Below are 10,857 nucleotides of genomic sequence, written 5' to 3'. Positions count from 1 at the left end.
GAAAAGTTCCCCACTCCATGTAACAAGACTCAAAGACTTAGCAACAGCCATCATCATGGATGCTTCAGTGATTTTCAGCTATCTGTGGGGACATATGTCTGGAACAACATGGGGAAAACAAGATTTTTGTGGAAAAAACCATCCATATAATTTTAAACTAGCATGAGAAAAGACTTTGTGGCCACCCTATAGACAATTTTTTAAAGATGCTATAACTAAAATACATTGTTGCCAAATCTTTCTCACTATACTTTCAAAGAGCTTGGGATTATTAAAATGACTAGATATAGTTATTCACTATTTCTTTATACTATAAAAAATTAGTATGACTAATCTAAAACTAAGCTCATCATAGTTCAATTGAGATATATTTTCCAAAAAAAAAAAAAATAGAGAGAGAGATAGAGAGATGTACTTTCCGGATACTTCGGTTTAACTTCTCATTTTTTGCTCTTAGGTGGCATGCAATCTTGGCATTGTATTACTCTGTCAGGATCCGATTTAATTTCTTTGTTTTGAAAAGTTTTAAATTTACAAATTTTGGAATATACCACATATTTAATTTTCTCAGATATGTGTTAATTTGATTCCTGGTAGCCCCCATATGAAACTTCCCCGCTGAAAGTAGCTAAAAGTTGAGCAGCAGGTGTCTCATAGGGAACAGGAACATTTTCTCCAGCGCAGAGAGGCAGGAGTTCCAGGGCACCTGGGACTGTGTTTCATCTGTTCTAGTTGTAACCACCAAGAATGTCCTTTATGTTCATAAAAACACTTCATGCTTCTCCAGGGGTTTACTCAAAGCCATTTTTAATGATCTGAGCATACATGAAAAAGATGTATCCTTCTATATCAACACTTACTAAATTTACTGAAATTTATTGAAAATAGCCTGAGCCACTCCTCCACAGACTCAAGGCTGGGCTCTCATGGTTATTCTTGCTCTGAGTCTGTGAGCTATACTTCACATAAGTCTTTAAAACTTCTTTCCGTGGCATCCTACGTGTCACAGGCAATATTTGTGAGGCAGCGGCTGGCGGGCTCCTGGTGGTCAGGAAACGGGCAGGGAGATGTTTAGTCAAGGCCAGGAGGTCAGCCTGAGGTTGGTGGAGGGGGACCCAGGAGGTGTTGGCAATGCAGAAGCTGGAGGGTTCCCAGGAGCCAGGACATCAGTCAGGATTCTAAATTCTTCATCTTACCTACACCAGCCAGTTTAATTCATTACATCCAGAATGCTTCAGGTTTTGGAATACATAACTAAGCCCGTATAGCTAAACACAAAATATTTGGGCCTATGGTGATTAAAGGGAAAAAAAAGAAGGAAGGAATAGGAACATTCCAAATAATGAAGCATTACTTAGTGGGGCCTTTAATAAAAGTCCAATTCACCCTTCGTTGGACTTCAAAATTACAACCTTCCCACCAGCTTGGTAACAATCTAAAAGTCTGACAGCATGCTGTGCTGGTGAGGCTGTGGGGGAACAGGAATTCTCATATATTGTTAGGGTTAGCAGAAAATGGAAGTTCTTTTGGAAAGGTTTGATAATAATGAACAAAACCATCAATGAACTTACCCTTTAACCAGCCACCGTACTTCTAAGCATCTATGCTATTGGTACCTTGTAAAAGTACAGATGACAACCATCTGGGATCGTGCCTTGTGACATTGTAAGAGCAAACGATTAGAAACAACCCAAGTGTTCAGCGCTAATAGGGCCTTTACTCCAAATAACTCGGGACTTCCACACAGCAGAGTACCATGCAGCCATAAAAGAAGACAAAGATTTCCATCTTTTGGTGTAGAGAAATCTGCAGGACATATTGTCAAGTAAAAAATAAAATAAAACAAAATATATAGTGTGCTATCTTTTGTATAACAGGCAGGGGGAGTAAGAATATGTATACATAGTTGTTTACATTCTTGAAAAGAAACACTGCAAGGATAACTATCTGTAGGGGGTGGTTATCTATAGGGGGTGGAGGAGGACAGAATGGAGAGGACAGTGGAAGCGAGACTTCCTGTGAATATCTTTCCATAGAGTTTTGGTTTTTGATTCAAAAATGTATGTTCAAAAGTAAATAAAACTAGAGTTGAAAAAATTCCATTCATCTTCCCCAGCTGGTGTAGCTCCCTCTGGCTCAAGGACCAATCATCACCTACTTGGGGGTGGAGTGGTAGATTTCAAGAGCCATGGCCAGATGCTTTAGACAGGACATCAGTTCCCCACTGCTGCTGTCCTCTAGGTCTATGCTGGACCTTGTAACTGAGGTCAGGTGGCATTTTAACACCACGAGCTAACCACATGCTTGTCTTGTTTTCCTGGGATTGGGCTCAGCCATTGAATCCTATTATTCTATCCTTCTGAGTTGGGGGCTCCACTTTGCTCCTACCGCTAAGGTAGGTTTATCCCTTCACCCTCCCTTGGCACTGAATCTGGTCTCTCAAATCTTGGCTGCCTGCTATGGCCTTGGTACTCACTGATGACTATATTTGACGCTGCCTGCCTATCTGGATTGTCAAATATGAGTTTCCTTCTTATTGAACATCCCCTGACACCTGACACCCACCACCTACCAGAAGTACTGGGGGAACTATAGAAATCTAAATTCTAAAATCTCTAGCTGGTCCACATTTTAGGGAAGGCCCATGACCATTGGCCATGTTCTCTGGAACCTCCTGGGTGAAGCTCAAAATGCTGCACCTCTCCTAATTTCCCAGGCTGAATTTGGTTCTGTAGCTTCTGCCCAAGTCAGCAGATGAGTCAAATTCCAGGGCTGGACACTGCCAGGCTGTTCTAGTACACTGTAGTTACACCTTCCATGCACAACTAAGCCACAACATAGGAGCCACTTCCTTCCTTCTCCCAGATCAGGACTACCAATAATTTGGGAATGGAAAATGCTAGATTTATAAAGAAACATTATTTATGTTTGATTAGACTTTACTAGGTTCCATTCTTTTTTCCATCTCTTTTCTTCTTTCTTCTTTTTTAAAAATAAACTAAAAAAAATAATTTCTAAGGTATTAGGAAAGTTATTTATGAAAGAGATGTTTATATTCCATTGAAAGTTCCTTTGTAGAAATAGTCTTACACATTTCATAACAGTGGCAATCTTCTGTTCTATACAAAATTTGTTTAATTTTAATTTTTTTAAGATTTTATTTTTAAGTAAGCTTTACACCCAAAGCAGGGCTCGAACCAACAACCCCGAGATCAAGAGTCTCATGCTCTACCAACTAAGCCAGGCAGGCACTTCCAGAATTTGTTTTCATAAAATTTATTATAAAGGCTTTCGAAGGAAGCATGGGCTCTGAGGGAAATGTTCAAATAATACACTAAGTGATTTTTTATGTGACCTTTGTGGGGAATAATTTAGATTTTTTAAAACCTTCAAATTAAGAATATTTCAGTTTATCCATATTGGCAAATCATTTAGGGAAAAACATTATTGGAGTCTAAATAATTTAGAATTACTGATCATTTGAATAGGTACAAGACTAAAACTAAATATATTCATTGAAAAAGAGAATCAAAAATCATCCGGCACGGACACACCCACACCCTCCTCAATCTCCCTCAAATACACATACAACATTCTCACACCTCAAGACACATCGCACATCCCCAGATATACCCAGAAACAAACATACACAAATATCATTAGGAAATTGAAACCATGGACATTTCAAAAGTTATCAGTCCAACAATCTCAAGGATATTCGAACTTCATCATAACTAAAGATTAAGGAATTGAGATTGAGGAGGATTGAGGAGTTGAGTCAGGAGGGAGAAATATCTTCCTGTTCAGAAGTATAAAAGAACTAATATTTGTTTATTATAGAACATAGGGCCTTTCCTGACACCATTTGTTGTTCCATTTATTGCATTTACTTGAAGAAATAAAACAGCATTAAAAATATTCAAGCTTTAGGGGCACCTGGCTGGTTCAGTCAGTAGAGCATGAAACTCTTGTTCTTGGGGTTATGAGTTCAAGCCTCACACTGAATGTGGAGATTACTTAAAAATAAAAACCTTCATAAAAAATATTCAAGGGGCACCTAGGTGACTCAGTTGGTTGCGCATCTGGTTTTTTATTTCAGCTCAGGTCATGATCTCAGTGTTGTGGGACTGAGCCCCATGTTGGGCTGTGAACTCAGTGTGGGGTCTGCTTCAGATTCTCTCTCTCTCCCTCTGCCCCTCCCCCACCCACGCTCTCTCTTCTAAATATATCTTTTTTTAAAATGCATTAAAAAATATTTAAGTTTTAGACAACTTTAAATTTGTTTTCCTCATTTAATCTGAATTGGTGATGCTTTCTAAAGACAAACATAAAATAATTTTAGAACTTTGTGCAACTTTTCCCCCTACTTAACATAGATAGTTGAAAGTAAAATAATTTTTGAGCTGTACAGTAGTAAAATGATATCCTAACCCAATTTTCATTTCAAAATTAAAATCACCTTATAATATTTTCAAATAATCAATATATTACATAGTCATTGTATGAAGTCCAGGCAATAAAAGGCTTTAATAGAAAATCAAAATCAGGGGCAGCCTGGGTGGCTCAAGGCCTCCTGATCCTGCAGGCCCGGGATCGAGTCCCACATCCAGCTCCCAGCATGGAGCCTGCTTCTCCCTCTGTGGCTGTCACACTCTCTCTCTGTGTCTGTGTTTCTCATGAATAAATAACATCTTTTAAAAAAATAAAAAGAAAAGAAAAATCACCCGTAATTACACTTAATGGAGAGCATTTATTTAAATGTTGCAGGGATGCCTAGTGGCACAGTCAGTTAAGTGTCTGACTCTTGGTTTCCACTCGGACGGTGATCTCAAGATCGTGAGACGGAGCCCGGCGCCATGCTCCGAGCTCAGCACAGTCTAAGGCCTCTTTCTCACTTTCCTTCTGCTCCTCCCCCCAAGTCTAAAATATATAGAATCTTTTTTTTTTTTTTTTTTTTAAATATGGAGGTAGGGATCCCTGGGTGGCGCAGCGGTTTGGCGCCTGCCTTTGGCCCAGGGCGCGATCCTGGAGACTCGGGATCTAATCCCACGTCGGGCTCCCGGTGCATGGAGCCTGCTTCTCCCTCTGCCTGTGTCTCTGCCTCTCTCACTCTCTCTGTGTGACTATCATAAATAAATAAAAATTAAAATAAATAAATAAATAAATAAATAAATAAATAAATAAATAAATACGGAGGTAAATTTGGGGGTAAATCAAGACTTCTTCTACCACTTCTGGTTCTAGCAACATGAAAAGGCTGATGTGGACACTCTCTAGGATAAAATATAATAAACAAAATAAATTACTGCTACACAGATAAATTACATTTTTAAAAATAGATAATTGAGTCAAGAAGGAAGAAAGGGGAATTCTCTGGTAGCTGGAATTATAAAGTTGGGCTGATGGAACCAGCACCTAGAGAATGGAGGTTGTGATATAAACCTCATATGAAGACAAAAGACATGGCCTTGGGTCCACTCAAGATGAATATCTGGAATTAGGAGGGTGAATTAAGGAAAAGCTCTTGCAAAGTTGCTTAGTCCATAAAAATGGCACTAACAAGAAGTCCAATGAGGAAAAAGAGCAAGGCATCTTGTAATAGTCAAGGCTTTGAGTCTGAAAGAAAAAGAAACATCTCTTCTGAGATAAGAAATTAAACCATGCCTGAGTGTAGGATTGAATTTTATGCTAGTCTTTTAGGACAAGAATTCTCAGCTGACACACTAACAAAAAGTTGGGCAAGAAAAACAAATTTGCTCAAGGCCCATGAAAACTCTAGGACCCTTGCAGAACCAAAAATTAATCCACATATCAGGACAAATCTACAATCTCCCACAGAAAGGACCATCACTGCTTAAGATGAACTCACAATAAAAAATTACAAACCATGTGAGGATATGAGGATGAATCAAAAGGTTCAATAATCAACAAATCATAGAACTATTGATAATTGAACACTCTTAAAAGGTACTAGAAACATTACTATGTTTAAGATTATTAAAGAGGTAAAAGAAGGAATTGAAATAATGGAACAAGAAGACAATATGAACAGAGAATAAACAGATTTGAGCCAGGACCAAATTATACTCTTGGAAATAAAAGATTAATTCATTCAAATTAACAACTCAATGAATAAATCATGTAAAATGGTCAACTGAAAAATAGACCTGAATAAACCACCTGTAATACAACACAGAGATAACAAGAGAACAAGAGACTTTCTGAGACATGGAAGACAGAATGAGAAGTTCTAATACATACTTCTAAAAGAAATTTGTAGAGACATTCACAGCGATAATGGGAGAAGAAAAATACTGTTATAATTCACATGTTGTATGGTTGTTTTATGTAGTAAACCCAAAATTATCCACACAGAAATTATTAGCATTGGTAAGAGTGTTAATGATATAGACACAAAATCAATATACATCTTTCTGGAAATTTTCATGTTTTCTATTTTCAATTTAATCCTCCTAAAGTTAGTGAAAAGCATCTCCTTGTCTTTTTTACCCCTGTTCCATCTAAACTTGTGACACCTTTATCAATTTCATGATATTTATCTATGCCTTTTCTCTCTCTTGAGTAGTCACACCAGAGTTTATCTATTTTGTTAATCTTTTCAAAGAACAATATTTTGTTTTTCTTGAGTCTATTATTTAACATGATTTCTGTTTAATCAATTTATTATTTATACAATGGCTATTTAATTGGTTTCTGCTCTTTTGTTTGTTTGTTTGTTTCTGCTCTTTATAGTGTTTTTTATTCTACTTCCTTTGTGTGGGTTTTCTTTCCCTGTTATTCTTCTTTAACTTTCAAACTTGGAAACATAGCTATTTAGTTTTCAACCTTTAAGTATTGAGGTTACATATTTTTCTCAGAGTACCATTTTCCTCTATCCAACAATATGTCTTTTGTATAATAAGTGAGATGGGAGAAAAGAACATATACATATAAAAATAAACACTGATAAGGTACATAATTAGAACTTACACCCTTTCATCATATCATGTACAAAAATCAACTCTAGATGAATTCATGAACTATATATAAAATACAAAACTATAAACATTTAGAAGTCAATATGGGAGAATACTTTTATGATATCAAGGATATAAACATTTTCTTATACAAGAAATAAAAACTGAAAGCCACAGAGGAAAAATTGACAAATTTGGCTACATTTAAAATAACTATATCCATTTTATCAAAAGCCACCATAATGAGAATGAAGCGATCAGCCACAGACTAGAAGGAGATTTGCTAAATATATTTTTATATACAATATATACTTGTTAAATATGTTAACTATCAAGGGATTAGTATCCTGACTATGTAAAGAATTCTTATAAATTAATGAGCAAAAACAAACCAATTTTTTTAAAAAGACCAAAGGAACTGCACAAGCATTTTATAAAAAATATAAATGGCAATAAACGTATAAAATGTCACTCAGTCTTATTACCAATCAGAAAAACACAAATTAATTCTATTATGAAGAACCATTACATATCCAAAAAATTGGCAAATATTCAAGCCTAAAACTATCAGGCATCAGCAGCAATGTGCAACAAGGCAATTTGTCATATAGTACTGATGGGAATGTAAATTAGTACAGTCATTTTGGAAACCAATTTTGCTTTATGAAGATATCCATACACTATGACCTAGCAATTCCACCCGTAAGTATAAACTCTAGAGAAACTATCCATTTGCAGGAGGTGTTTATGAAAATGCTTAAAGTAGCTTTATGCCTACTAGTAAAAAACTAGAAATAAGCCAATGTCCATTAACAGTTAAGATGGGTAAAATGTGGATGATGGAATACAATATAGTAAGATTAGGAATAAATTATAGCTATCTTCAACAACTTAGTAAAATCTAAGGAACATAATTTTGAGTGGAAAAAACAAATTGAAAAATAGATTCACCATTAGTCCACTGATAAAGTTTTAAAACATGCATAACAATTTATTTTTCTTGTAAAACTACTAAGAAAACGAACAAGTGATAAATCGTAAATTTAGGATAAGAGTGGCCTCTGAAGGGAGAGGAAATGAGTAGGGTCATTAGCAGACATTCACGGGAAGAATCACTAAAAGATGTATTTGAGTAAGAAGGAAAAAAGACCCAGAAAAGATATGAGAAACACAGAGGAGAGGTAAGCAAAGAAACTGGCAAACCTTTCTGTAAAACTAAAAAAATGGGTAGGGGTGCCTGGGTGTCTCAGTCGGTTAAGTGTTCAACTCTTGATTTCAGTTCAGGTCATGATCTCAGGGTCGTTGAGATTGAGCCAGCATCAAGCTCTGTGCTTGGTGTACAGCTTGCTTAAGGTTCTCTCTCTCCTCTTCCTCTGCCTCACCCCTACTAAAAAAATTAAAATTAAAATTAAAATTAAAAAAACAGAGGCGGACCCATGTTTTGTGGCACCTAAAGCTTGCATAATTTGGGGAACACATTTTAAGAAAGGAATACTAAAGTATTAATAGAAAATTAGGTACACAGTTTACATTTCTGGGATGCCTGGCTGGTTGGGTCAGTGAAGGATCTGACTCTTGATCTTGGGGTTGAGTTCCAGACCCATGTTGGGTGTAGAGATTACTTAAAATATTTATTTTTTGTGTTTTTTTTAACCAGTTTTTAAATGTTATTTAAATTCAATTAATTAACATATAATGTATTACCAGTTTCAGAAGTAGAGCTCAGTGATTCATCAGTCTTATATAACATCCAGTGCTCATCACATCACGTGCCCTCCTTAATGCCTATCACCCAGTTACCCCATCCCCCACTCCTCTTACCTCTAGCAACCCCCAGTTTGTTTCCTATATTAAGAGTCTTTTATGGTTTGTCTCCCTTTCTGATTTTGTCTTGTTTTATTTTTTCCTCTCTTCCCTATGATCCTCCATTTTGCTTCTTAAATTTCATATAACTGAGATCATATGACACTGTCTACTCAGACTTATTTGGCTTAGCATAATACACTCTAGTTCTAGCCACATGGTTGCAAATGGCAAGATTTCACTTTTTTGATGGCTGAGTAATTAATATTCATATATATATACCATATATATATACACTATACATATATATATATATATATATATATATATATATATACACACACACACACACACACACACACACACGCACATACATACCACATCTACTTTATCCATTTATCTGTCAATGGACATCTGGGCTCTTTCCATAGTTTGGCTATTGTGGACATTGTTGCTATAAGCATTAGGATACAGGTGCCCCTTTGGATCACTACATTTGTATCATGGGGTAAATACCAAGTAGTGCAATTGCTGGGTCATAGGATAGCTCTATTTTCAACTTTCTGAGGAACCTCCATACTATCTTCCAGAGTGGCTGCACCACCTTGCATTCCCACCAACGGTATAAGAGGGTTCCCCTTTCTCTGCATCCTCACCAACATCTGTTGTTTCCTGACTTGTTAATTTTAGCCATTCTGACTGGTGTGAGGTGGTATCTCATTGTGGTTTTGATTTGTATTTCCCTGATGCTGACTGATGTTGAGCATGTTTTCATGTGTCTGTTGGTCATAAAATAAAATCTAAAAAAAGGGATGCCTGGGTGGCTCAGGGCCTGATCCCAGGGTCCTAGGATCAAGTCACACATCAGGTTCCTTGCAAGAAGCCTGCTTTTCCCTCTGCCTATGTCTCTGCCTCTCTCTGTGTGTCTCTCAGGAATAAATAGATAAAATCTTTTTTAAAAAATCTTTTTAAAAAAAGTTTACATTTCCTTAGAATGAGAACAGAAATCACAACAAATAAAAATTTAAATAGCAGAACATGGTGGGGAAGAAAGAGAGGGAGGCAAACCATAAAACAGACTCTTGGCTATAGAGAACAAACTGGGGGTTGTTGGAGGGAAGATGGGTGGGGGATGGGCTAGATGGGTGATGGGGATGAAGGAGGGCACTTGTGATGAGCACTGGTGTTGTATGTAAGTGATGAATCACTAAACTCTACACCAGAAACTAGTATTATGCTGTATTTTAAAATTATACTGTGTGTTAACTAATTGTAATTTAAACAAAAACTTGAAACAAACAAATAAATAAATTGCAGCTACATGCTACAAAAACTCACAAAATCCAGGAATGTAATACAATCTTTAATTATTTTTGTTATAATTTCACCTCTTCTATAATACATTTCATTCTGTACATTTTTTGACTGCATACTCTTTGCTCATCTCTTAATGTGACAAGGACTTTTAAATATTGTCCTATGTAAAGAGGATGAAAGACACATCAGTCTTCTAACACAGTTGGCCAAAATTTATTCTTTTTTTTAAAAAAAAAGTCAGTCATAGTTTAGAAAAATTTATTTTAGCTTCACATTCATTTTTGGTAATGGAGGAAGGCTTCAGATAACTCCAGCCCTTTGATCTCACTGTCAGAGCAAGCTGTTCAGGTCGGCTGGCTTTCACCACACCTAGCATCCCTCCCACCCCTACCTTGCCAGGGCAGTTCTCAGCAGTGGTGTGTGCCAAGTCACATGACCCTCAAGCTAAGAGCCAAGCAGTGTCGTAGTCAGATTCTTCTCACTGAGGAAGATTCTGATGTTCCATGGGACCCACGGAGTGCAGGCTTCCATTGGGAACTGTTGTCCAATGTCCACCCACCTCTCCTGCAGCTCCAAGACCACCACTAGGATGAGAAATGACCTCCAGACCAGCAAGACTACATTCTTCCACTATCTTGGGGTGTTGCTTCTTCCTGGTTTCATAGCCTGGGGAGGGTCCATCAAGTTAAGAGTCCTGCAGCTGAAATATTAGCTTCATGGGAAATCAGCATTTAGCAGGAACTACAGAAAATAGTATTAA

General features: G+C 36.9%; 1 long non-coding RNA gene across 8 annotated transcripts in view; it reads right to left on the bottom strand.

Moving 5' to 3' along the window:
- Window positions 1-7,942: 7,942 nt before the first annotated feature.
- Window positions 7,943-10,857, bottom strand: part of LOC112644344 (uncharacterized) — a 32,295-nt gene continuing 29,380 nt past the window's right edge. For 2 of the 8 annotated variants that reach the window (XR_003126320.3, XR_004813187.2), the window contains one exon: window positions 7,943-8,364. This is a non-coding gene — a long non-coding RNA (uncharacterized LOC112644344). Of the gene's footprint in view, window positions 8,365-10,656; window positions 10,839-10,857 lie in introns of all 8 variants that reach the window. The other 6 variants (XR_003126317.3, XR_003126316.3, XR_003126319.3 and 3 more) reach the window with 6 other exon arrangements.

Source organism: Canis lupus, chromosome 1, assembly GCF_003254725.2.
Source record: "Canis lupus dingo isolate Sandy chromosome 1, ASM325472v2, whole genome shotgun sequence".
Taxonomy (NCBI): Eukaryota; Metazoa; Chordata; class Mammalia; order Carnivora; family Canidae; genus Canis; species Canis lupus.
This window is presented reverse-complemented; position numbering and strand designations above follow the sequence as displayed.